General features: G+C 43.4%; 1 pseudogene; it reads left to right on the top strand.

Moving 5' to 3' along the window:
- The first annotated feature begins 6,923 nt into the window (after positions 1–6,923).
- LOC136624444 (zinc finger protein 84-like) lies at positions 6,924–17,840 on the top strand (annotated as a pseudogene).
- Positions 17,841–22,588: the final 4,748 nt, after the last annotated feature.

The following is a 22,588-nucleotide window of genomic DNA, read 5'->3' as shown; positions in this document are numbered from 1 at the left end:
ATATATACCCTCACAAACCCCCCTAAAAAACTTAATATGGAGATCAAGCATCAGACCTTGCACTCTTCCTCGGTCGTCTCTCCCTTGCGTCAGGGTTTCTCCACTGCCCGTAAGTCCCTACTCCTAAAAGGGAGGGATCCCTACCTAACCTCAGAAGGAGGCCATGGATTCCCTGGGCTTATTTCCGGGCATCCATATCCTCTATCTGTACAAGTTAACACCCCACAGGGTGTGCCCTCGCCGGAGCCTAAGGTCTTCTGCACTTTCCCTAGGCAAATGGGAAGTCCACTGACAGTCCATCTTATGAGACTGAGGCAGACACAGTACTAGTCCATCTCTCCATTCTTCTGGTAACGTACCTGGTTGGCACTATCGGAACTGGCTCTTCATCTTTTTCAAACAAGGGAAATTTTGGTCACATTAAAGGGATAATACACAAACAGGAAATTACATACCCCACCTCTTTCTGCTAAAATCATATCCACGGCCACTCTATTTTGGAACGCCATGGATGCAGTGGGCCCTAACTGGTCAGCTAACCCTTGCAAAAGCATCTCTAGTGTAGTTTACAAACCTCTGCTGATTGTAATAGATATAATTCATCTATTCTACATTATTATTAACAGTGACAATAGCAAATAAGGACTCAAAACTTGCTTTAACCTGATCTCTAGAATTAAATTAATCTGGCACCCCCCTTGGCACTCCTATTGCATCTATGTATACATGTGGGTCAAAGTTACCACCTGGAGTGTCAACTTCTCACCCTCAGTGTAGGCTTCATATTGCACATTCGATTGTATTAATTTGTTCTGAAACAGGGGGCTAGTGTACAGTAGTCAAAGGTGTGTGTTAGAGGAATTGTACCACATTATAGCATGTAAAGGATATGCAGGATCATTAGTTTTTCCAGTGCGAAGTGTGGATCCCAGTGGGCTTTCCTTCAAGCTTGACTGCAGTTGGGGTGGTGAACAACATCTGGTAAGGACATTCAAACCGGGTTTCTCGCTCAAACTTTTTTACATAGACCCTGTCACCTGGTTTTAGATTGTGACCCTCATCTGTAGGACCTGGGAGAAAAGCAGAGACTACAGAATGTATTACTAACAATTCCTTGGAGAGGCCTATGACAAAATTAACAAGAAAATCATTTCCCAAACTCAGCTACTGTGGCATGTACCCTCCTAGAAAAAGAAAAACTAATAGAAGACACTCAATTCAAAATTTACCCATTTCCTTCATTGCCTTTTGTATCTACTTTCCCCTACTCCGCGGATGGTAGGGTGTGTGAAAAGCCTAGAATATACCCAAAACAGACATGATGTGTTGCATTATTTCACCTGTGAAGTGTGTACCTTTGTTTGACTCAATCACTTCCGGTGCCCCATATCTGCGGATTACCTCATTCATGAGCTTCTGTGCGATTACCTGCTTATTTACTTTGGTAACAGGGTAGGTCTCCAACCTGAAAAGAAATCAACAACAAGCACGTATTCATGCTTCCCAACAAGTGGGAACTGAGTGTAGCCAATTTGCAATCCCTGAAATGGGTAGAGTGGTCTAGGCAAGTGTGATGTGGCAAATTTACTTCTGCCCTGTTGCTTACGGCAAAGATCATGCAAAATTGGACAAATGATGCAGCAGCTACAGAAAACCAAGGAGCCACCCGTCCTTGTTCAAGCGTCGACATCATTACTGCTTCGAGAGGTGTGTCTTTCCGTGCGTCAGCTGGGCCATCATGGGGCACAGGGACTATGGTGGGCAAGTGCTGTTGACTGTTCACCATACGCCGTCCCTTTTTAGTCCATTTGTAGTTTTAGTCAAAGTTCAAAGCTATAATCAAAGTCCAAGATTTTTATCAAAGTCCAAGATTTTTATCAAAGTCCAAGTTTAGTCAAATTCTTCTTTTCTTCTGTCTTCCACGGCTTGAGGGCCGCTGCTTTTGCTGTGTGGTCTGTGATGGCGTTGCCTCTTGCTTCTCCGGTGTAGGAATTGGTGTGAGCTTTCCACCTTGTCAGGTAGAAGTAGGGTCTCCATGAGACTGCACCGCTGCAACATTCTTAATTGGCTGTCCTGCTGTGGTAAAAAACTGTCTGGCCTTCCATTTTGGGCCTTAATCATGAGCTATGCCAGATGCATACCGGGAGTCAGTGTAAATGTTTGCCGTCTTACCTGTGGCCACTCCACACGCCTCCGTGAGTGCTTTTAATTCCGCTTCTTGTACTGCGACATGCGGAGACATTCTGCTTTTTAGGACATCTTGTTGTGTAACCACCGTATATCCAGTGTGGAGTCGTCCATCACCCTGGGTACCATCTATAAAAAACAACTCAAAATATGCATTATTAACAAGGGCTTTCAGTAACTTTTTAAAACTTAAATTTTCTTGTTGCATCACTGCTAGACAATCAGGCTGGTATTCTATTTCAAAAAGATTAGAACCTTGTTGCAAAAAAAAAAAATTAAAAAAATTTTAAAATGACTTGCCAAAAAATTTAAAAGTGGCTGATTTGCAATACCTAAAATGGCTGACTTGCAATACCTAAAATGGCTGACTTGCAATACCTAGATCACCTATGCCTTCTCCTCCCCCCCTTTAAACCAGGGTACGCAATTGGAAGAATAGTAGCCGGGTTTAAGTTATTATAACATTGTAAAAAGATTTGATGGATGCAGATAAGGCCTGTAAAATGTTAAAGGGGTTGTCCCGCGCCGAAACGGGTTTTTTTTTTTTTCAACCCCCCCCCCCCCCCCCGTTCGGCGCGAGACAACCCCGATGCAGGGAAGTAAAGAAAGTTTACCGGAGCGCTTACCTTAATCCCCGCGCTCCGGTGACTTCAATACTTACCGCTGAAGATGGCCGCCGGGATCCTCTGTCTTCGTGGACCGCAGCTCTTCTGTGCGGTCCACTGCCGATTCCAGCCTCCTGATTGGCTGGAATCGGCACGTGACGGGGCGGAGCTACACGGAGCCGCTCTCTGGCACGAGCGGCTCCATAGAAGACTGCTGAAGACCCGGACTGCGCAAGCGCGGCTAATTTGGCCATCGGAGGCCAAAAATTAGTCGGCACCATGGAGACGAGGACGCTAGCAACGGAGCAGGTAAGTAAAAAACTTTTTATAACTTCTGTATGGCTCATAATTAATGCACAATGTACATTACAAAGTGCATTATTATGGCCATACAGAAGTGTATAGACCCACTTGCTGCCTCGGGACAACCCCTTTAACACCAATAGCAGAAACATGAGTTACACCGGGGAAGAATAATCTACAAAACCTCTACTAATATTTGAAATGTGATATCCCTTTAAGTGAATTCATTATTAGTCTGATCCTGCCTGCAATATCTTTATCAAATTTCAGACAGGAGAAAAAAAAACAAAACAAAAAAACTAGCTGCTCAAAATTCTCCCCCCTCCCTTGTGCAGGAGGGATGAAACATTATTACGTACGATTACATCATCTAGCTCCACCCCTTCGATATTGGCACATTGCGTCCGTCTTCTCAACTTAATTTCAGCTTAACCGTCCACACGTCCACATCTCAACCAAGCAAAGTCCCATGCATGGGGTAGGACTTTTACCCCCAGTCAATTTCCACATCACACATTCCACCACAGCTTGAACACGGGTCACTAACTCTCATCCATCCATTCTCTCAAGTCTGCTCCATCACCCCCCTTTAAAGGTGTACCAGTCCATACAGATGCACGGACAAAAAAAGTTTGGCAAACATACATACATCAGTTGAAAAACATTGAGGTGAGTGCTTTTAATTTTATAAAGTACATAATTCTATTGAGATGAGATTGTGAATGAGCGCTATCTTTGACAAATTATGTGAAAAAGTTTGCTGAGTGACTGAAATATTCTATATTTCTTATCTACTGAAGCTATTATATGCTGTATTAAACGCTGAAGTGTTTTAGAATCTGTGATCCTGAATTTGGAGTGAATTCTGAAAGCCCCCACCCTTTTTTAAAACAAACCTCTTATCTCTCCTCGACTATGAAACACATACTGAAATAAGTTTTAGCTTAAACTATTGAAAAAACATTTGAAATCATAATTAACACATATGCTGGGACCTTGCAACATTCATTTTCAACCCCTGTATAAGTAAGAATATATATTAGAAATTACTATATTTCCCTGCCTACTAAGACAGTATAACTAATTAAATTCATTTCAATTCATTGCAAGCAAGCCAAGATATTAACCAAGGATGTTATTGTATTTTCTCTCTCGCTGTTATCTTCCTGACCTTGGAAGGCTACACAGAGACTCGCAGCTATATGTCAACAACCTCTTCTCCCCTAAGAGCAAGCTGTTAAGTATTTGCACATACAGTATATATATATATACACACACATATACCCACCTAGTATGGATTATACATATTATCTATTATCTATCTTGTATTATACACTTTTTTTCTTTCTTTGCCAACAAATCACGTGCATTGTACTTCTCTCCCCTACCTAACTGCCAATATAACCTTCAATAGACACTCTCCTGACGCCCTCTTGATCACTTACTGTACTTTTCAACATTTCACTTACGGATACTTTCTTAAACAAATAATGTGTACATACGTAACTTTCTCTGACTGTCTCTCTCCTAGCAAACCTTGATCTTCCAAGGCACCTCTCGGTCCTAAAGACCTCCATCCAGACACCATTTTGTAATCTACCGTGCGGGTCGGTGTCACACATTTTCATTAGATTTTTCTTACATTCTACAAATTCATCCACACGGCGGCAGCCCTTGAGGGGCTCTGTCTTCTTTAATAAGATCTTACGCATATTAGAACATCAACAATAATAAAAATAATAACACGCTCCATAGAATGCATCCCTCTTAATTCTCAAATTGTCAGCCCCTTATATACCGGCAGACAACCGAGGGTCCCTTCTCCTTATGGAACCAGTCCCATAAAAATGCATCTCTCTGAAATCAAATCGCTAGCCCCATATATAAGGCAAACCGACCGAGAGTCCCTTCTTTCTATGAGACATCTCACAAAATACATCCCTCTCTGCTAAACCATTAACAACTAACTAAACTAACCTGAGGGTCCCTTCTCTTGTGAGATCAAATGAAAAGTAAGAGAAAAAAAAATTCTGCAGATACAACAAACACTCAAACAATCTCCACTATCGCTAAAACGCTACGGACTTCAAAGTACAAATAGACTACAGACTAATTTCTGGGTGAGCCATTGGTGCGCATATCACGGTCAGTGGTCCATGACGGCAAACCCGGAGCCCACACGAGTTACCGTGTAGAACTCTTAACCCAACCCGTCCGGTCACAAACCACAGATAGTCAGTCCTGCTGCAAGACTCTCAGCGTAAAACACAACATAAATATATGTTTGTCTTACCTGGAGTTCTAAGTGAGTTGATCAGGCTCGGTTTGCAGCAGGACGATTTCTCAGTAGCGTGGATCCGGGTGAATTGCGCTGTAAGCTCCGATTTTACCGCCCCAGTTGGTTGCGCCATTTATGAGGGTTAAAATTCTAAGTGCAACACCAATCCGGCCCACCCCACTTGCCCCGTTGCCGGCCGTAAGAAGAGACACCACACACAGGAGTCTGGTCTAGCTCCTCACACGGGAGAAAAAACTGCGCACTTTATTACAGATTACATGAGATCTTATACCCTCTGCCCTCTCACCACTAGGGGGTGATGGGCTCATAACCATATATGGGCAGTCCGGATTTGCGGACTGAGACAGTGAAAATCATATAACAGTCATGTACATTTGAACATCTTGATATCTTGTTCCAGCGCTTCTGGGAAATCGGCCAAGCACATGCGTCCTTGCGTCTGGTTCGGTATCTTCTCTGAACTTCTAGAACATCTTCTTGCAAAGCCTTGGCATATCTGATTTAAGGCGACATTTAAGTTTTTTCTCATTTGGAATTGAATAAAACTTGCATATAGGTATAAAAGCATAAAAAACACATATGGCAATATATATATATATATACCCTCACAACATTACTATCATGTATTTTTGTTAGCCATTAAAAGGTATCATATCTACAAGATTACTTGGTTTCTCTCGCTGGGAACAATCACATTTTGCTCTAGTGGACAACACAGTACCAAACTATTTTCGTTAGTATCTAATCACATCTGTGTTATAGCCTTTGTAGCTGATTCCATCATAAACACTGGAAAAAATTTTGCAGCCTGCTGCATTGTTTTCTGTGGAAAAAACAGACCCCCTGACTGTAAACTGATGGACCTATTATAAGGCAAGACGTTTTACCATTTGCCATTGATGACTGTCATGCAACAGATCCAGCAATCTGTCAGTTTGTTCTTCTGCTTCTATGATAGAGGAGGACAATGTAAATTTATTAACACATGTGAAAGGTGCCTATATAACTTTTGGTCCAAAGATTTGGGAATGTCTGCAGTGAATATTTATGGATATGTCTCCCCATAAACAGGATTACACGGTAGTGAAGAAGACTTCTAGTGATGGCTGTCAGGCCCCGGTGTCTGATGGATGGGGAAGACCCCTGAGCCCAATCACAGGGCCTCCACCTCACCCCCTGATACTGGAGGAGATCAATGAGCAGAAGATCCTAGAACTCACCAACAAGATGATTGAGCTGCTGACTGGAGAGGTGACGCTGCTGGGAATGCTGGGACATTATACAGTAACGCTATGGCGGTATAACGTGTCTGGGTGATGACCGTATCATTGTGTTGTCAGGTTCCTATAAGGTGTCAGGACGTCACTGTCTATTTCTCCGTGGAGGAGTGGGAGTATTTAGAAGGACACAAGGATCTGTACAAGGACGTCATGATGGAGGACCATCAGCCCCTCCCATCACCAGGTAACAGACAGGACTAAATCCACACAGCCTTTATTATTGGTATGTAGAGAATGAATTCAGTGGCTGTCTGTGTTTTCTGCAGGTAGATCCAGTAAGAGAACAGCAGCAGAGAGATGTCCCCGGCCTCTTCTTCCACAGGATGATCAGGTAGATGGAGAGAGAAGGTCTCATGAAATCTCCCCTCTGGTCTGTAGGACGGCTGGGAAGGTCTTGTGTTCAGTCTTATTATATGATTGATACTTGTGTAATGAGAAAGCTGGAGATGGCAGGATTACAGCCGACCGCAGACATTAGATCTCCGCATCTTATCACTATTTTCTGGTTCTGGAGACTTCTGGTTGGAATAAAGAAGCAGCAGGTTGGAGTTATACAGAAGACCTGCAGCTATTTGGCCCAGATCACTACTGCTGTCATGTCATTCCGGATCCTCATACTAATTAATGACCTTTTCTGGCCATATAAAACCTTCCACACGACTTCTTCTTCAACCGTGTGATGACTTTTACAATATTTATTTCACAGCTTGTGAAACTGGAGGAAGATCTCATCCCTATTGATGCTACAGAGACACATGTGAGGTGGGATCAGCCGTGTAAGGAGGAGATCCCTACAGATAACCACCCAGGTGAGTAACTACTAAATGCAGGGAACATCAGAGATTTTATTCATGTGCGATTCTTCTCAGTACGAAAAACCAAGTAATCTTGTAGATATGATACCTTTTAATGGCTAACAAAAATACATGATGTTACAGCAAGCTTTTTTTTTTTCCATTTTCGTTTTTTTCATCCTCCCTTTTAAAAAATCGTAGCTCATTTATTTATCCATCAATGTCGCTGTATAAGGGCTTCTTTTTTGCGGGACGAGAGGTATTTTTCAATGGTGCTATTTATTGTACCACATATTGTAATGAAAAACGTTAGAATTTTTTTAAGTGGAGAGAAAGAGAAAAAACCGACATTCCATCATCTTTCGGTGCGTCCTGTTTCTACGGCGCACAAACTGCAACCAAAATGACATGATAACTTTGTTTTATGGGACAGTACGATTACAACGATACCAAGCTTATATACTTTTTTTTTTGCTGTACTACTTTTATTTTTTTTAACATATTTAATTTTTTAAAATTATTTTCTGTGTCCATGCTTTGCGCACAATAACTTTTTTATTTTTCTGTCGACACAGTGTGGAGGCTCATTTTGTGCGGTATGTTCTGTCGTTTCCATTGGTACCATTGTTGCATACAATTGACTTTTTGATCGCTTTTTATTACATTTTTTTCTCAGAGATGGGGTGACCAAAAAAGTGCAGAGTCAATAATGCATTACTTTGATAGATCAGACTTTTATGGATGCAGCGATACCAAACACATATTTTTGGTTTATTATTTTTATTTTTTTATTGCAAATAAGGCAAAAGGTTTTTTTTAACATTTTTATTACTTTTTTTTCTTTTTAATAATTAGTAAAACTTTTTTGCTCTTATTTTTACACTTTCTTTTAGTCTTCCTAGACGACCACAACCTGCGATGCTTTGATCGCTCCTGCAGTATGACGTAATACTACAGCATTATGTCATACTACCTTTTGACAGGCAGTCTATCAAGCCACCCCACAGGGTTGACAAAGGCTACTGTAGCCGAAACGCGTTCAGCATGGGCCTGTGAGCTGTATGCTTTTTTTACTCAATAAAGAATGACATTTTTTTAACAACGGTAGCAGCTCCTCTCCACTTCTATTTTTCTTTATATGGAATTCGGCCGTCTGCCGTCGGCTGTTTAAGGACGGAGCTCCCGTTGAAACTCAGATCTCCCTGCAACATTGGAAGATACTGCTGGTGAGGTGAGCACATATTTCTTTTTTTGCTTGATAGGCAGTATGCTAAGGCAGCCCTGGGGCCTTTCAGAAGGCCCCCGGCTGCCATGACACCTGCACGGCTCCCTGGATCTCACCGCAGGGGGGGGCGTACGGGACCCCCAAACGTCGTTCCGGGGATTTAAATGGCACTTTCAGAATTGACAGCGGCATTTAAAGGATTAATAGCCGCGATCGGCCATACAGACTATTGCGGCTATTGCCCGCGGGTGTCAGCTGTAATAAACAGCTGACGCCTGCACTGTAGGAGGGAGATAGCAGCGCTATCTCCCTTCATACACGTCCTCCATACACGACTATTGGGCCGTCACTAAGGGGTTAAGTGCAAAACAGTCTCAAATTTCTATGTCTGAACATTTATTTAGATCAAGAGGAATGTGTTCTCCTCTTAACCCCTTAGTGACGAAGCCTGTTTGTGCCTTAGTGACGGAGCCAAATTTTGGAAATCTGACATGCGTCGTTCAACGTAGCATAACTCCGTAAAGGCTTTACATATCCAAGTGATTCTGACATTGTTTTTTCGCCACATGTTGTACTTCATTTTGGTTGTAAAAAGAGACTGATATAATTTGTGTATATTTATTAAAAGTACCAATATTGGAAAAATTTTGAAAAAATTGTCGTTTATTCACATTTTCAACTGTAATATCTCAAATATGTCCAAACATACTGTACAAATCTTTGATAAGATATATATTTCCACCTGTTTACTTTATTCTGAATGCACATTTGAAAAACTTGTGTTTTTTAAACATTTATAGGACGTACAAATTTAACATTACTTTTCAGCATTTTGAGGAACACTTTGTTTTCCTGCACCAAGCCAAGTTTGCAAAGGCTCATGAGTGTCAGAATAATAGATACCCCCCCAAATGACCCCATTTTAAAAACTACACCCCTTAATGTATTCACTGAGGGATGTCATGAGTATTTTGACCCCACCAGTTTTTTTCAGGAATTAATTCAATTTAGAGAAGAAAAAATAAAATTTCATATTTTTGCAAATATGTCATTTTAAAGACATATTTTTTTCCTATAGTGCCCATGAAAATGAGGATTTACACCCCAAAATGGATACCCCCATTTCTCCCGTGTTCAGAAACATACCCATTGTGGCCCTAATCTTATGTCTGGATGCACAACGGGACCCAAAATGAAAGGAGTAGTCGGTGTCTTTCAGAACATAGATTTTGCTTGAAGGCGTTTTAGGCCCCATAGCACTTTTGTAGAGCTCTTGAGCGACCAAAACGAAAGAGAATCCCCACAAGTGACCCCATTTTGAAAACTAGACCCCTTAACGAATTTATCTAGGGGTGTACTGACCATTTTGACCCCACGGTTTTTGAATGAATTCAAGCAAAGCAAAAGGAAAAAAAATTGATTTTCGTTCTTTTGGCAATTCTGATGTTTTAAAAACTACTTTTTGTGTACAGCACACACATGAATGAAGACTTGCACCCCAAAATGGATACCCCTGTTTGTCCCGTGTTCAGAACCATACCCATTGTGGCCCTAATCTTCTGTGTGGATGCACAACGGGGCCCAAAATGAAAGGAGTAGTTGGTGGCTTTCAGAACAGAAATTTAGCATGAAGGTGATTTAGGCCCCATTGCCCACTTGTCGAGCCCTTGAGCGGCCAAAATGACAAAAAAAAACCACAAATGACCCCATTTTGAAAACTAGACCCCTTAACGAATTCATCTAGGTGTGTACTGTATATTTTTACCCTACAATTTTTGAATAAATCTAAGCAAAGCAGTAGGAAAAAAATTACAATTTTCATTTTTTTGGCAGTTGTATCAATTTTAAAACTGTTTTTTTTGTACAGCACACATAGGAATGAAGACTTTCACCTCAAAATGGATACCCCTGTTTGTCCCGTGTTCAGAACCATACCCCTTGTGGCCCTAATCTACTTAAAGGAAACATGGCTAGGCCTATAATGGAAGGAGCACGTGTTGGATTTCAGGGTACAACGGAATAAATTCCAGGCCCCATTGCCCAGTTGTAGAGCCATTGAGCGTCCAAAACGATAAAGAACCCCCTCAAATGACCCCATTTTAAAAACTAGACCCCTTAATGAATTCATCTAGGGGTGTATTGCGTATTTTGACCCCACAGTATTTGACTAAATCTAAGCAAAGCAGAAGGAAAAAAATTCATTTTTTTGGCAATTTGTCAATTTAAAAACAGTTTTTTTGTACAGTGTACATAGGAATGAAGAACTTCACCCCAAAATGGATCCCCCCGTTTGTCCCGTGTTCAAAAACATACCCATTGTGGCCCTAATCTACTTAAAGGACACATGGCAAGGCCTGTAATGCAGGGAACACCCGTTGGATTGCAGGGCACAACTGAATAAATTCCAGGCCCCATTGTTCATTTGTACGGAATAAAAATTGACTCCCTAAAAATATCCCCCCCCCCCTCCGCGCCCTTTTTGGCCTTCCCCAAATCTTAGATAAAAGTAATAATGTGAACTCTGTGGTATTTCCGAAGACATGGGTAATTACGGAGGCTGGTTGGGATGGGTACATGGGGCAATAAAACCGTGTATCCCCCCTCCTCTCATGCTTTTTGGGGGTATTTCGTGACCTCAGTAGCAGGTATGGGGTGTAAAAAGTGGCGCACTCTGAGTCTCTGTGAGCTTGAGGAGGTGCGGCAATCTCGCACAGAAGACGCTCAACAAGGTGCTCCTGGAACTGCAGGAAGGCGAACGTTCCCGGGGCTTCTTGTAAATTGCGTATTACAGGTAGTGGTCTGAATAACGCCAGGCTCACGCAGCCGTAGGTGGAATCTGCTTGCGGAGGCCCGCAGCGGATCCCATCTGTGAGCCGGCCGTGACCCTGCGTACGGCCGCGTAATGTACTGCGTATAACTGCCTACTCACACAGGCGGTTATGCGCAGTCCTTATTGTTTGGATTTTCCGCACCGTCGCTTACCTGCAGGCCGTACACAATGTAGTAGCGTATGGGCTGCAGGTATATCCACGACCATGGAGCACAATGGGCTCTATGTTGCGGATATCCGCAGTAAAATAGAACCTGCTGCATTCTCTTTTCTGCGAGTGGATTACGCAATTCCGACCCACTAATGTGAACGGAATTGTGTAATCCAATGCAATTGATCTGCGTATTACCGCGGATCAGACGCATGCGGAATCCATAATTCCTATCCGGTCATGTGAGGCCGGCCAAAGGTAGATCGCTACCTTTTTATCACGTGACTGGTGACCGCTCAACAAGGTCACTGCTCCAGGCTCTCGGCAACCGTTGGTCGCTGGGAGCAAGGAGATTTTAAATTTTCTGGCCTCCCTGTCTCCTGCGCTTGTGTCCGGTGTTTTGCTGGCGGTCGCATGCGCAGAATCCGGGAAAGTTCACGGAGGAAGATCGCGTCGGGGTGCAAATACGGAGGCCTTCGGTAAAAAGTTTCATCTCCTCTCACCGATTGCATCGGTGAGGGGAGATGAACCTTCACTTTTTTTTTACTTTTACGTGATCGCCATTATCAATTGGATAACGGTGAACACGTGATCAGGAACCGCTCACCGCGGCCCCCCGTGAAATCTCCAGGCTCTCGGTTAAGTTTTGTAGCCAGGAGCAGGGAGATTTTAAATGATCCTGGCAATCCACAGCTTTTGCGCATGCGCCTGCTATTTTGGCGACGGCCACATGCGCAGAAGCTGGGGTAAGGTCCGTGGATAAATACGCGGGCCTTAGGTATGTCATTTCATCCTCCCTCACGGATATGATCCGTGGGGGAGAGATGAAACGCAAGCTTTTTGAACTTTTTTTAAACATTTTTTTTTTTTTAAACTTTTTACACTTTTTAAAAAAATTTACATGATCACTGTGATCATGTCCCCAGTATAATCTCTGCTCCTGGCTACACATGGCAGCCAAGAGCAGACGGGGACTTCGGGTCCCGGGACATCCGGCAAGACTTAGGTGAGTATTTTCACGTCCCCTCATGGATCTGATCCACGAGGGAAGGTGAAACTGACTTATTTTTTTACTTTTTAAAACTTTTTCGCGATCGCCGCTATCCAGTGGATAGCGGCGATCGCGTGCCCGGGGAGCCGGGAGCCAGGAGATTTCAAATTTGCCGGGGGCTCCCGGGCTTCTGCGCATGCGCCTGACGTCATCGTCTGGTGCGCATGTGCAGAAGGCCGGCAGCAGGTCAGGGAGGACCCGATCTTCGGGGGACACCGCGGACAAGCCGGGTGAGTATTTTCAGCTGCCCTGATGGATCCGATCCATCAGGGCAGCTGAATTACTACTTTTTTACACTGTTTTATTTACTTTTTTGCGATCGGCGCTATCCATTGGATAGCCCCGATCGCAATGCCGAGGGGGACAGCTCCATGGGATGACAGCTCCATGCTGTCGGCTACCTGCGGGCACCGACAGCATGGAGCTGTCACGTCCTCAGGCAAGTGGGCATTAATCCTAAGAGGACGCATAAAACGACGTCCTCTAGGACGTAGAATCCCGATGGGGCAGTCGTTAAGGGGTTAATCTGTATGTTATAATTATGTGTCATCCAAGCTAGTTTCATTCAATAGCCTAATGATGAGAGCAAGATATCCCCGAACATCGCTGTAACATCATGTATTTTTGTTAGCCATTAAAAGGTATCATATCTACAAGATCACTTGGTTTCTCTCGCCGGGAACAATCACACATTGCTCTACTGGCTAACGCGGCACCAAACCTTTTTTTTAGATTTTACTCATTCACTGCAACAGTTTTCTGTTAATATTTTTAAGCTCCTTAGTGTTGTTTTTTTCAGCTTTATATTCTATTATTCATTGTGCAGTTGGCATAAAGTGTACAGTAGTGCAGTTGATTTACTTACTGACTGCTCGTTTCATGAAATATCCGCTCAGCTACATTCATCAAAAAATCCATCTTTTTTATTGTTGACAGATGACGACACCAGGAGCTCAGAGGGACATCTGATATCAACAGATTGTAAAATGGAAGATTATGGTATCATACAATATACACATGAAGAGCCTTCCATCATCCCAGATATACCTTCAGCCCTTCATAGCAAAGATCTATCATCTGATCCTTTTATACAGGTTCCATCTTTTGACTCATTACAGACTGCTAAACAAAATGGAATTTATAGATGGAGTGTTAAACATCAAAGAGATCCCATAGGGGAGAAACCATATTCATGTCCTGAATGTAAAAAATGTTTTAAACAAAAATCACAATTTGTTGCACATAAGAGAATTCACACAGGGGAAAATCTGTTTTCATGTTCAGAATGTGGGAAATATTTTACTTGGAAATCACATCTTGTTGCACATCAGAGAATTCACACAGGAGAGAAACCATTTTCATGTCCAGAATGTGGGAGATGTTTTACAGATAAGTCAGATCTTGTTAAACATGAGAGAATTCACACAGGTGAGAAACCATATTCTTGTTCTGAATGTGGAAAATGTTTTAACTATAAACGATATCTTGTTAGACATCAGAGAATTCACACAGGAGAGACCCCATATACATGTTCTGAATGTGGGAAATGTTTTACTTGGCAATCACAACTTAATACACATGAAAAACTTCACAGAGGGGTGAAGCCATATTCATGTTCACAATGTGGAAAATGTTTTAACCGGAAATCACATCTTGTTGCACATCAGAGCATTCATACAGGTGAGAAGCTATATTCATGTTCAGAATGTGGGAAAGGTTTTAACTATAAATCACATCTTATTACACATCAAAGAAATCACACAGGGGAGAAACCATTTTCATGTTCTGAATGTGGTAAATGTTTTACCCAGAAACCATATCTTATTACACATCAGAGAATACACACAGGTGAAAAGCCATATTCATGTTCAGAATGTTGGAAGGTTTTTAACCAGAAATCACATCTTATTAAACATCAAAGAATTCACACAGAGGAGAAACCATATTCATGATCTGAATGTGGGAAATGTTTTACAGATAAATCAGATCTAGTTAAGCATGAAAGAATTCACACAGGGGAAAAGCCATATTCGTGTTCAGAATGTGGGAAATGTTTTAATGAGAAAAAATATCTTTTAAGACATCAGAGAATTCGTACAACTGAGAGGCCATATTTATGTTCTGAATGTGGGAAATCTTTTATTCAGAAACCAAATCTTGTTGACCATCAGAAAACTCACACAGGGGAAAACCCATATTCATGTTCTGAATGTGGCAAATATTTTGACTATAACTTTTATCTTGTTAGACATCAGAGAGTTCATACAGGGGAGAAACCATATTCATGTTCAGAATGTTGGAAATGTTTTAATCGGAAATCACATCTTGTTAGACATCAAAAAACCCATGCAAGGGCAAATTTTATTTCATAATGCCTGTCAATTTTTCTTTTTTTGTTGTTTTTGCCTGCCCAGTGTAACATTTTTTTTTCAATTGAGATAGCCAATTGTTAGCTTGTTTTTGTGGGATGAGTTAAGTTTTTTAATGGTTCCATTTAATGTACTGTAATGGAAAATATTTGACTGTAAGGTATTATAATTGTTATATGGATTTAAAACTGCGCAATGACAGACACCATTGAAATATACCAGGAGAAGCTACTTTGTGTAACTATACTGAGGGACATATGTCTAGATGAGATAAGAATATCAAGGAGCTTTCACGTGTCGGCTCAAGGGGCCCTACCAGAAATATCAAGATACTATAATGTAACAAAGTTATAAAAGTAGCTCATGAACTGGATATATGTGAGTATATATATATATGTATATGTGTATATATATGTAGGTGTACATGTATGTGTGTATGCCTGTATGTATATAGATATATGTATATAAGTGATATATGAAATATTACGCCACAGAATCATTCTGAAATGTATTGCACAGATCGGGTGACCATATTTTTAGCTAAGACATATGCTGAGATAAGATAAGAACTTCGAGCTACTTGGGCCCCTCAGCACTCCGTCAAGAGGTTATTCACTGCTGACTTGGAAGTTTCTGGAAGGTATGCAAATGAAGGATTAGAATGTATCCAGTGAATGTCAAGTAATGTCTAAGATGTAACCAATCAGAGTTCGGATTGAGAACTGTGCAAAGAACTATGATATTTCTTGGATTAATGAGATGTAGCCAATGGACATGAGGAAGGGTTAAGTTGACCTATGACAAATGTTGGATTGGAAACTAACCAATAAACTGCATAGTTAATTGTCCAATGATGCTGCAACACCCCAATGTAAGGGGGCTATAAATAAAATGCCCAACTTCTATTTGTTGGGAATTACTTTGATGAATCCATAACTGTGGGGGCTCTGTCATTTAATTCCTCCGTCATATGACGTACTGAACTCTAGGTGTGGCAGCCCTACTGCACGGGTCACCTGGACTTCAGTCACAGGGTACATTCTGCTGTCCCTCATCAGGCTATCGCCGTAGCTTGGGTCATATGACGTTATTCACAAGGTACACTCTGCTTTCCCTAGACGGCCATATATTTTTGCCGTATCATGTACCATATAATGTATTAAAAAAAACTTTATAGGGAACCTGTACACACCTTTGATCCCAACAAACTACATTATAGAGCTCAAAGGTGAGGAAACGGGTGTTCAGAGGAGATACTTTTTACACTCACCAGGCTCCTTATTCAGTGCAGTGCCTCTGAGGAATTGGCATGTGCACACATAATGACTCTTCAAAAGGCTATGTGTCATTGGTCTCTATGGGAGAGCATGCACACAGAGTAGTCTGAAAAGCGTCATGCACGCACTGATTTCTTGGTGATGCAGCACCCCTCTCCCCCATTCCTTTAACTTAGATTCACATAATGTAGTTTATGGCGCTCAAAGGTGCTGGCAGTCTCATTTAAGAAAAAAAAAAGAGCTTGTGCCACTGTTTTTCTGGTTTTGCTTTTGCGTTATTTAGAGTGTGATAAAATTGACATGCCCTACTTTTTTCTGTTCAACAGTACAATTATGATATTACCGAGTATGTTCATTTTTTATGCCTTCTTTTATAAAATTTACCTTAAAAAATACTTTTGTGTTGCCATATTCTGATAGCTTTCTTATTTTTCTGCCTATGGGACTTTGTGAAAGCTCGTTATTTGCGGACATCTGTATGTCACATCCACGTGGCAAAGAGCACCATGCCTAGCACGGATGCAGGGCGGCGTTTGCACAGAAACACAAGAAGCACACATGATACACTGTTAACACTGACTACACCACTTCAGGCATAGAGAGATGGGGAAACCTGTCTCCTACAGCTTAGGGAAATGGGGGGCCCGTGCCTAAAAGCAGGGTAGGTGTCCTGGTAAGGGCGACCCCATGGTCTTCACCTAGGACCTAACTATCCCTGATAAGGTATGTGGAGAGATGCACAAAACACAACAAAAAAAACTGTGTAAATACTAACAAAAAGGGAAGATAACCTATACTTAACTAACAGTGGAAAGCGTTCCCCCAGGATAGAGGCTTCAACCTGTGTGGTGGCAATCCCAATATATAAATCTTTGTGTATTGGGATTTGGGGGGCCTTACGGGGAAATTTGCTAATTCAAATGCTTTAATTCTGTTTTGATTCAACTATAGAAGCGTACGTACAATTACACAATAGTATTAGGCAATGCTTATATGAAATATCTGTTTTTCATAACTCTGCTGACAAAGATGGAATTTAGCACGTAACCAACATGTATAAATATATTTGACTGTCCAGCTGCATGCACTAATACGGAACTAGGAATCAGACAATCAACCGCATCTGAGACGGACTACCGTTTTTTTGATTACCGCGAAAATCCCCCAGCGATTTTACTGGAAACAGACGCAAATAACATGGGCGGTCTATGCAATTACTAATTCATGATATAGCCTCCAATCATATCGGTTTTGACACACGTGGGGCGAGACAGCCCATTCTACTCTCCCGAGTGCTACCACGTGACAGGCAATACCAGATGACCGGATGAAGGAAGACGCTTATCCAATAATCAATCAACACGTTGTGTTTATGTAATTCTTGCCTGCCCCAAAAGGGCTGTTTATGATGTGCCTTATAAAACTTGATTACGCACCAAGAATAAACAGGAAGTTACTTTTTCTTTGAACTTGTGTCAGACTAAGTGATTTCTAGGAGACAGTGCACTGTCCGATACCTTTGATCAATCAATCTGGAAGGGTGTGATCATTCCTAATTGAGTAAGCCGTGGTTCCACAAAACAAGGGTTTCCACGACAGCTGGTGGAGAATGCGGGCAGTGAACCAGGCGACCATATTGGAAACTCCTTTGGTGCCGAATCCACACACGCTACTGTCTGGAATTCCGCCAACAGCGAAGTACTTCACAGCGAATAAATATTGGCATGATGCGTCTAATGGGACGCTGAAAAAAGCGCTTGTCATATCTATCGCTGTGAAGTACTTCGCTGTTGGCGGAATTCCAGACAGTAGCGTGTGTGGATTCGGCACCAAAGGAGTTTCCAATATGGTCGCCTGGTTCACTGCCCGTAGATCTTGAACCATACGGTATTTGGTTGGTTCGCCCTTCGGTGTCTTCTTTTTCACCGGGAACAACGGGGTGTTGCATGGCGACTCACATGGCACAAGGGCTCCCTTCTGGATCAGCATCTTAATCTGTTCGTCGATGGCTAGCGACACTGAGTGCTTCAGTGGGTATTGTGGTCTTCTTGGGAATGGCATTCCAGGCTTCATCCTCACCATCACTGGTGGAACTCTCAGACGACCAATGTCCTCAGGTCCTTTTGACCACAGTGTATCAGGGATTCTTGCTTTCACTTCATCTGGTATTGTCTTTCGAACTTCCTGACAGGTCATGAGGAATGGTTCTGAGGCAAGTGTCATCTGGTCATCTTCAGATAGAGGGGAGGTAACCGTTATACCACCGTCTTCAGTGTAGGCAATTGTAGCTTGAAGTCTTGATAGAAGGTCGGCTCCCAGTAGGTTGAGTGGTGAGGTCTTGTGGACCACAAATCTAGCCAGGATGTTCTGTATGCCGACAGGAAGTGGCTTGCTTAGTGGGTTTTCAGACGGCCTTCCTCCTACTCCTACGGTCAGTATGGTTTTGTCATCCAGCAGGTGCTTGAAGGGGAAATCGTCAGCACGAATGATGCTCTTGGCTGCACCAGTGTCCAGTAGGAAGGTAATTGGATTCCCTGCAATAGAGAGAGTCACTTGGGCTTGGGGTCCGGTATTATCTACTGCAGGGTTCTGGAAAGAGGCCATACTGGAGACTGGCTTGCCTGTGTCCTATTGGGACGGGCCATGGTAGGATACCGGTGGTGGTGGTGGTGGTAAGTCATCAGAAGATGTTGGTCCAGCCTGTCTTCTGGCCTGATTTGTTTGTCCGTGTTGTCCTGGTGGTGCACGGCAGTCTCTCTTGAAATGCCCTTTGCGGCCACAATTATAACATTTCATGGGTTGATTCAGATTCTGTGAGGTCCCTGTTGCCACCGCTGCCACCATGACAGGGATAGGTCCGTTCCCTGCTACCCCCTTTGCAACTGGTAGCAGGACGTCGATGGCCAGAATCTTGTATTCTGGCTTTGCTGCCATTAGTCCCTTTCTGATTGGGTCTCGTAAACCAGAAACAAAAGCTGCTGAGAGCATCAATTGATGTGTCCTGATTTGTGAGGAGAATCCGAGATCGTCAAAGAGTTGAATGAGGCGACCGTAGAATTTGTCCACGGATTCCCCTTTTTCTTGGGTCACGTCCTGCAGTGTGATAGCTTGATCCGCCAACCTGTCTTGCGCCCAGGCCTTCACTTGCTTGCAGAATTCCCTTCCGGAAACATATGTTGTCTCTGGAGTAGCATTCTCACTTGTCGGATCAAGGGATTTCTGGATGACCGGCCAATACGTATCTCCGGCCTTTACCTCCGTCAAGGCCTGTAGATCCTTCCAGGTGGCTGAATAATTACGTTGGTACTGGACCAACTTCCTGAAGAAAGGCATGGGTTGCTTTTCTGGATCTGGTAATCCCGCCTGGAGGGTAGTGGCCTGGCTTGGAGTGAAGCTGACGTATAGGAGCGGGGCGTCTGCCGGTACGAAGGGCATCCTGTGTGGTGCTAGCTGAGGCGTGATCTGTGGTGCCAGTGATTGATGTTCATCTTGTGTGAGGGAGTCTTGCGATCCATAAGGGTCATCTCCTTGTGGAGACATGAAATGGACCTTAGGAGTAGATGTATTGGGGGGTGCAAAGTTAAGTTGTTCTTGTATACTCGTGCGAGCTGCTGGGCTTTTGCGTAAGCTGGGCTTCGTTAGCGAGAATTGTTCTTCTGCTCCCCCTGAAGTCGCCGTCGCTGAGCGATGTTTTGGCCTTGCACCATATCCCTTGTTTGCCAATATGCCATCCCGGCGGCGCACCATTTTCACAGGAGGGGGTCGGCCTCGGAACTTCTCTCCTGACCTGGTGACTCCTGTTTCCCCATCCTCCTCACTGTCTGTCCATTGATCTCCATCTCCCTCCCTGGGTGGGGGTAGATCAAAGCCTCCCTGAGCTCCACCTTCACCTGCAACAGGTCCTGCGCTCAGCTGATCCTCTGTGCTTGCTTGGTCCTCTGTAATTGGCTGGTCTGGGAACAGAGGGACAGCTTGTCTTTGTGCTTGTAATGCTTGAGGATCTATCACTGGATATAGTGGAGACATGGTAGGTGTTTTGCGTCTCTGAAGTGTAGCAATATGGCTGCCTTCATGGGTGGACAGCTGGGTACTAGGCCTCTGGGGTGTACCAAGATGGCCACCGTATGGAGTGGGTGGCAGTGCCCTAGGCCTCTGAGGTGTCTTAAGATGGCTGCCAGAGGAAGTGGTCATTGAGGAAGTGGCTGTGGAACGCATATTGGAATGCCTAGTGTTTCCTGCGACATCATCACAGGAAACTGCAGTGTTGAACCGCACGGCAGCTCCGGATACAGGAACTGCTTGCTCAGCGTTGAATACAGGAAGTGTGGGCTCAGTTACACTTCCGTCTGGGCGCGGAGCGCCACATCCCAGACAGGTTTCTCGCTGCCTCTCGTTCTGCATTCCACATACTAGGCACATCCAATATGGTAAGTTACCTGAATGCATGGGAGGTGCTGACGGATGTGTAAGAAGTGGGTTCACAGCATTTGCATGATACACATAACGTTTGTATTTCCCCCCCCCTCCCTGCTCCGTCTCTCTCCACCCGTCTCTACTTAAAGTCTTTGAGACCCGATACCATCCTTCTGCAGCTGTGAGCAAATTTTTATCCTGCAACATGCCACGCCTATCTCTTAACAAGACTCGCCAGGGTTCCGGCTGAAGTCGCCCATTTGGATCTGGATCCCAGCCCGCAATTTTCCTTATCTGTGGCCACTTATCTGAGCAGCGTTTGCCTTCTCTCTCGGCCACTAAATCCCGTGCCCGCCGCCCATTATTACGGCTTGATTTATTCCCCATTCTTAAGTCTGTATTTTTAGGCGTCTGGCTGGAACCTGTAGTACTAATAGATTCTAAACTAACACTTCCTCTTTTTTTCCCCCTCTGCAAGGTTTCCCCCCCCCCCCCCTCTCTCTAGCAGGGGGATCTCTTCTCTTTCCGTGACAATACAACTAATCTGCTTCCCCCGTCCATTAACCTCCGTCGCCCACAATACCCTACAACAAGGAGGTGAAATCCCTACCTATCTCAGGAGGGGGGCATGGGCCTCCCTTGTGTTTTTTTCCGAGAAATCCACAACCCTCACCTGTACAGGTTGGCACTTTGTAAAGTGTCCCCCCGCTGGTTCCTATGGCCGCCTACACTTTCCCTAGGCGAACGGGAGGTTAACTGGCTGATATGACTACGGAGCAGGTGTATGCCAGCGTGCGTAGTTTGCGATAACTGTGCCGACTGGGATAGCGTCGGAGTCCCAGCCGAGCGGTGCGGCTGCAGGTACTATAAATATCCCGTCCTTAGGTCACTGATCCGGAACAGTGATGGTCAAGAATATCTCTAGTTTCTAGCTTCTAGGGGCCCTTTTTTTTTTTTTTTTTATTTCTTCTTTTCTAAGTGAAATGTTTAATTGAGGAGCTGAGTGTCAGAGTGACTTCCTCTTTCCTGCAGCGTTGATCCCCCGCCTACCCCCTTCTTCTGATAACAGACTACAGTTTAACCCTATATCACAGACCTAACTTTAATTCTATGCAATATACAGACAGACTATTTCTATATGAGATGTAAGCAGGATTAACTCTACACGATATATAAACACTCTTAATTCTATGCAAGGCTTATCTTATGCAATGGATGAGCAGAACCATTCAGATTGTAATTACTTATACTCTACTGTTACATAATTTAGCAATAGCAATTGTTAGTACTGTCCATTACAGTTATAAACGTGACACTTTTGGACACATCAGAGAGTCAGTGGTAGCAGTGATTATTTGGATTTCCACATCTCAGAGGGGGATGCAAAAACTGTCCTTGATACAACAGGTGTTGCATTCCAATCTCAAATACGGCAGTCAGGTCTAAAATTCTAGGAGTAACGCTAGACGCCGGACACAGTATGTCCCGTCCTAGAACCTCACAGAGTTCTACTGCTACACAGTTCAACAATCTACCTTCAGCCAGAGGGATCCACTCATGCACGTTTAAACGATAAACAAATATTTGTGGACCATCACTCTCAAGCAGTGGCCCGTATCCACAACGGTGGGCGGGGTACGGATCGCTCTGATTACAGATCTCCCATCCAAGGGTACTTATTGTCAATAACAATCCTTTTTTGCAATTTGGGCAAGACATGTGCGGTATTCTCATACAACTAGACAGACAATTAGACGGAGCACCAGTACGGCTGGTTTGGTCTAAACTGCCCCTCGGGATACTG

The sequence above is a fragment of the Eleutherodactylus coqui genome, chromosome 4 (assembly GCF_035609145.1).
Source record: "Eleutherodactylus coqui strain aEleCoq1 chromosome 4, aEleCoq1.hap1, whole genome shotgun sequence".
In the NCBI taxonomy this organism is placed as follows: domain Eukaryota; kingdom Metazoa; phylum Chordata; class Amphibia; order Anura; family Eleutherodactylidae; genus Eleutherodactylus; species Eleutherodactylus coqui.
This window is presented reverse-complemented; position numbering and strand designations above follow the sequence as displayed.